This window comes from Sinocyclocheilus grahami, unplaced genomic scaffold (genome assembly GCF_001515645.1).
Source record: "Sinocyclocheilus grahami isolate Dianchi unplaced genomic scaffold, SAMN03320097.WGS_v1.1 scaffold493.1, whole genome shotgun sequence".
NCBI classification, from domain to species: domain Eukaryota; kingdom Metazoa; phylum Chordata; class Actinopteri; order Cypriniformes; family Cyprinidae; genus Sinocyclocheilus; species Sinocyclocheilus grahami.
Window position 1 is genome coordinate 468,366 of NW_015505672.1, and position 5,481 is coordinate 473,846.

The window sequence follows — 5,481 nt, forward strand, 5'->3', positions numbered from 1 at the left end:
CTGATCCACCGTGGATAAACCCTTTGCGAGCCCGGCTTTCATCGGAGGGGACTGGGGCGGCGTGGGGATGGACTGCAAGTCCTTCATGAGATTCAAGCAAAACTCGTCGTCAAACAGCAGCGGCTCGGAGTCGCAGAACCAATCGTGCGACGGAGAACAAGCCTGCAACATCTTCGCGGAACCTGTCAGAAAAGCGGAGGGAAACGAATCCTTTAATATGAGAGAAAGTGTGCATCCAAAAGTAAAAGTCCACCCGGCTTTCAGCTATCGAGTAAAAGCGGCTTGTTTCTAAACGGCCTGCGAAGTGTTGTTCTTGTGCACTGCCGATTGTAAAGTTTCCCGGCTCGCGCGTTCATTTTTATTCATGTTTACAATAGTGGCTCCGCCCAGTGGGCGGGGCGGCAGTGACGTCACCGAACAGCTGGAAAGGTCCCGCACGAGAGTTTTGTTCCACGCAAATTTCTCAAATTAAAAAAATTCAGTTAAATCCTACATTTGACTTTTTGAAAGCTAATAACCCAAAACGAGCTAAAACGTGTTTATGTTATAAAGGAATTGCAGTTCACATAAAAACTATTTTTTGCCTGACAATGTCATTGATACTACTAACGTTAGCGTTAATATCTTCAAACGCTTCTTTTCTATATTCCTGCGGCAATGATTTTCTACTGAAAGAAGTTTCCAAGTTTTGCCATGATGAAAACCCGGCTTAAAAAGCAATGTTCATATCTGCAGGAATTATCAAACTGCTAAAATTGTATTATTTTAAAAAGAATTAAGCGTGTCAAAACAGCGGATCAAAAGTCCTATAAGTTATCCACATCAATGCAACTTTCCAACACGCTTGAACTCATTTCTTCACGAGTAATGCACTGCAAACGTAAGCGAGAGGTTCACGAGACGTTAGTAATATCGTGGTGGAAGCCGGTAGACAGAACACACGCACGAAAGCACACACAAAAAAACTTACCTTTTTTCCCCCCAAAGCACTATGGCGAACGAAATAGATGGAAACCGTCGGTCAACCTAAAATAAATGTTTATAAAATGATTTTAAAAAACGTTGGAAAAACCGCAGATCCTCCGTGCGGCATGCCAGAGCCCACGCGGACAGAAGCTGGCAGTGGGTGTGGCGACAAATGGAGACCATTTAATTTTAAAGGGCGATGTACTGCCATAATTCCTCCCGGTCGATGATTCCTCCGCATTAGAAAACTCGCGCCAAAACTCGTTCGACAATTGTTGAATGCAAACTCGTATTGTAATTATGCCTAATTATAGTCTGTGGCTTTATATGTAATACAACCCATCACGGAAAAGCGGCTGAATAGCCGTGGAGCAATGAAGAGAATATAGGTCGGACCTAGAGTCCTCGCGGAGCGCTCGTGTCCTCAATGAACCGTACAATACCAAGAAAAAGAAGGGGGTTGTAGCTCACACACGTGTGTTCACAAATGCCGGGTCTGGTTTGCTATAGCGATAGTGTCTACAAAAAAAACGAAAGCTGCGATCACGTTGTGCTGTGGTCTGTTTTGGCGGGTAATATATGTAAACAAGGACATACTGTTCTCTAACAGACACTCCTTATATACACAGTTACAATAGATCTCGCGCGACTTAAGGGATAGAAATATGAACTTTAGAGTGATGCATGTGAGGAAGATATAGGCGTTGGTTACATAACAAAAGAATCGCATCCGGCTCGACACGTGCAGAAGTTACCCCCCTCCTTCTCAGGTGGCGGGAATGATTTATGAGTCTCCCGCGAATTCACTGCTGACCTTAGAACGCAACAAAGGGCAAATAGAATTCTCACACGTTCATTGTGCAGTTTGATATGCTCTACTTCTTCTTAAACTGTTTAAACTACATTTATTATCCATAATTGGTATGTTTGCAGTTGTCATGACCTCATATTAAAGAGACAATATGGGATTATCAAACTATTCTAGTGCAACTTGATTTTCAGGGCATTCCAAAACACTAACGATCTTTTAAGCAGTATTTAATGAAAATTATTATATAAATTAGGCTATGTAGCCTATATATATATATATATATGAAGAGTTCAGATGCAAAAGCCTCTAAGTACGTCTGATGTTTTTCTTTAAAATTAGCATTTCTTTCTGACTACTATGTATAGGTTTCTATGCAAGTACTGGTACTTCTGAATGGGTTGAGGCTGGGATTTAGCGCATTTGAAGTGAAAGTACTTGATGAACATATGCTGTGTGTGGAGAGCATTCACTCAGTATCATTATCTCATTTTTGACCAAGATGGCTTTTAGAGGCTTTTGCATCTGAACTCTTCATATGTATGTATATATATATATATATATATATATATACACTACCGGTCAAAAGTTTGGGATCAAAATTGAAATGCAACAATTTTGATTGACTTCGAATGCATTGATAATTCAGGATACATAACACATTAGGTAAATGAGAAAGTAAATCACACTGCTTATCAGTGACTCAAATGGACAAAATGTATTTTGAATGTCATATAAATGTTGCCACCTAGAGGCCATTGAATGAGGCTAGTGCACCAATACCTAGTGAACTCCAAACAGATGTACAGCATTACGACATCGCACAGTTCACTTCTCATCTCATCTGCCAGCCCCCTATAGGCTAATCTAACCTCTGTATATTGGAACCAGGCCTTTAGTGTATCTTTCACACTTTGATCCAGAATACTTTTAATATTTGTATATATTCCACTAATGAGATGAGATGAAATGCATATTGCACAATGGACAAAGACTGTAGGAGAGCAGTGCTCAGTAAATGTAACATTAGTAATAAGTTAATGCACATTACACTCAACATAGCCATATCAGTTGTGTATACACTCAATTCAGTCTGCTACCTCATCCCAAAATACAAACACAAAGTTTTTTTTTTTTAATGTTTAACTTTATACTGAAGGTAAGTCGGTCATATGTCAGATTTGTCTGGGATAGACCTATAGAGAAAGTTTGTCGTATGACCAGTTTGTGGTGGTTAAACTCAATGGGAGGCATTTTGTAGTCCGAGACTGTTTAAATGCCTTACATCAATCATTCATATTGCTTCTAGCTATCTCTAAAACAGCTTCCATATGTTGTCCAACTACATGTTTTAGATGTGGAATTTAAATGGCTTGTGTTCATTCAACAAAGAATCCCATTGTTTGGTAGATTGCCTCATCAGCACTGCTTAAAGAAATGTTGCAATTTTAAAGCCAAAGCACTTACACACTTCCAATGAGGTTTTATTTTGTCTCTTATCAGGACTGTATAAAAAGAGAACATGTCTAGACAGACATACAAAGATAAGCAAGCAAAGACCATGTTCACACAATGTCATTTTGTTAGCAAGCAAAGTTAACTATCCCTTAGAATATATTTTATTTTCTTCTGAATGACTGTTTGAAACTTGTTATAATCAATTAAATGTTTACTTTTTAAAAAATACGCTCATGAGATGTGAGCTACAATAAATAAATTATCATTGATGACAGGTACTCACACACAAGGGGTGTTTCTAAAATAGATAACTGCTCACTTTTGCTTTTGTGAATGAAAGAATGACAAAGCATAAAAGCAACAAAAAAAAACATTAAAGTGACAATGTTTTGGCTTTATTTCTTTTTGTTTGTGCATTTAAAATATGACTCTTTATATGGCTTTTAGTGTTAGAAGATTGGAAAATGTGTCCATCTTGATTGTGCAGGTGCATCTCAATAAATTAGAATGTCGTGGAAAAGTTCATTTATTTCAGTAATTCAACTCAAATGTGAAACTTGTGTATTAAATCAATTCAATGCACACAGACTGAAGTAGTTTAAATCTTTGGTTCTTTTACTTGTGATGATTTTGGCTCACATTTAACCAAAACCCACCAATTCACTATCTCAACAAATTAGAATACTTCATAAGACCAATAAAAAAACATTTTTAGTGAATGGTTGGCCTTCTGGAAAGTATGTTCATGTACTGTACATGTACTCAATACTTGGTAGGGGCTCCTTTTGCTTTAATTACTGCCTCAATTCGGCGTGGCATGGAGGTGATCAGTTTGTGGCACTGCTGAGGTGGTATGGAAGCCCAGGTTTCTTTGACAGTGGCCTTCAGCTCATCTGCATTTTTTGGTCTCTTGTTTCTCATTTTCCTCTTGACAATACCCCATAGATTCTCTATGGAGTTCAGGTCTGGTGAGTTTGCTGGCCAGTCAAGCACACCAACACCATGGTAATTTAACCAACTTTTGGTGCTTTTGGCAGTGTGGGCAGGTGCCAAATCCTGCTGGAAAAATGAAATCAGCATCTTCAAAAAGATGGTCAGCAGAAGGAAGCATGAAGTGCTCCAAAATGTCTTGGTAAACGGGTGCAGTGACGTTGGTTTTAAAAAAACACAATGGACCAACACCAGCAGATGACATTGCACCCCAAATCATCACAGACTGTGGAAACTTAACACGGGACTTCAAGCAACTTGGGCTATGAGCTTCTCCACCCTTCCTCCAGACTCTAGGACCTTGGTTTCCAAATGAAATACAAAACTTGCTCTCATCTGAAAAGAGGACTTTGGACCACTGGGCAACAGTCCAGTTCTTCTTCTCCTTAGCCCAGGTAAGACGCCTCTGACGTTGTCTGTGGTTCAGGAGTGGCTTAACAAGAGGAATACGACAACTGTAGCCAAATTCCTTGACACATCTGTGTGTGGTGGCTCTTGATGCCTTGACCCCAGCCTCAGTCCATTCCTTGTGAAGTTCACTCAAATTCTTGAATCGATTTTGCTTGACAATCCTCATAAGGCTGCGGTTCTCTCGGTTGGTTGTGCATCTTTTTCTTCCACACTTTTTCCTTCCACTCAACTTTCTGTTAACATGCTTGGATACAGCACTCTGTGAACAGCCAGCTTCTTTGGCAATGAATGTTTGTGGCTTACCCTCCTTGTGAAGGGTGTCAATGATTGTCTTCTGGACAACTGTCAGATCAGCAGTCTTCCCCATGATTGTGTAGCCTAGTGAACCAAACTGAGAGACCATTTTGAAGGCTCAGGAAACCTTTGCAGGTGTTTTGAGTTGATTAGCTGATTGGCATGTCACCATATTCTAATTGGTTAAGATAGTGAATTGGTGGGTTTTTGTTAAATGTGAGCCAAAATCATCACAATTAAAAGAACCAAAGACTTAAACTACTTCAGTCTGTGTGCATTGAATTTATTTAACACACGAGTTTCACAATTTGAGTTGAATTAAATTAGCTTTTTCACAACATTCTAATTTATTGAGATGCACCAGTATTACTGTCTCTGGTGGGACATGTGATGTGCTGTCTGTATTTTGGCAGTTCACGGGAGAGATTTGCTTTATTAAAGTCCCCGAGAATGATTAAAACAGAGTCCGGGTGTTGTTGTTCTGTGTCTGTGATCTGATCAGCGAGTTTCTGTAAAGCGGAGCTCACGTGTGCTTGCGGAGGAATGTACACACT

The 5,481-nt window shown here is 39.6% G+C and overlaps 1 protein-coding gene across 2 annotated transcripts in view; it reads right to left on the minus strand.

The window, feature by feature from the left end:
- LOC107554180 (transcriptional regulator Myc-2-like) overlaps positions 1–5,481 on the minus strand; it is an 11,129-nt gene that overhangs the window by 1,943 nt on the left and 3,705 nt on the right. The gene's annotated exons all lie outside the window — the stretch shown is intronic.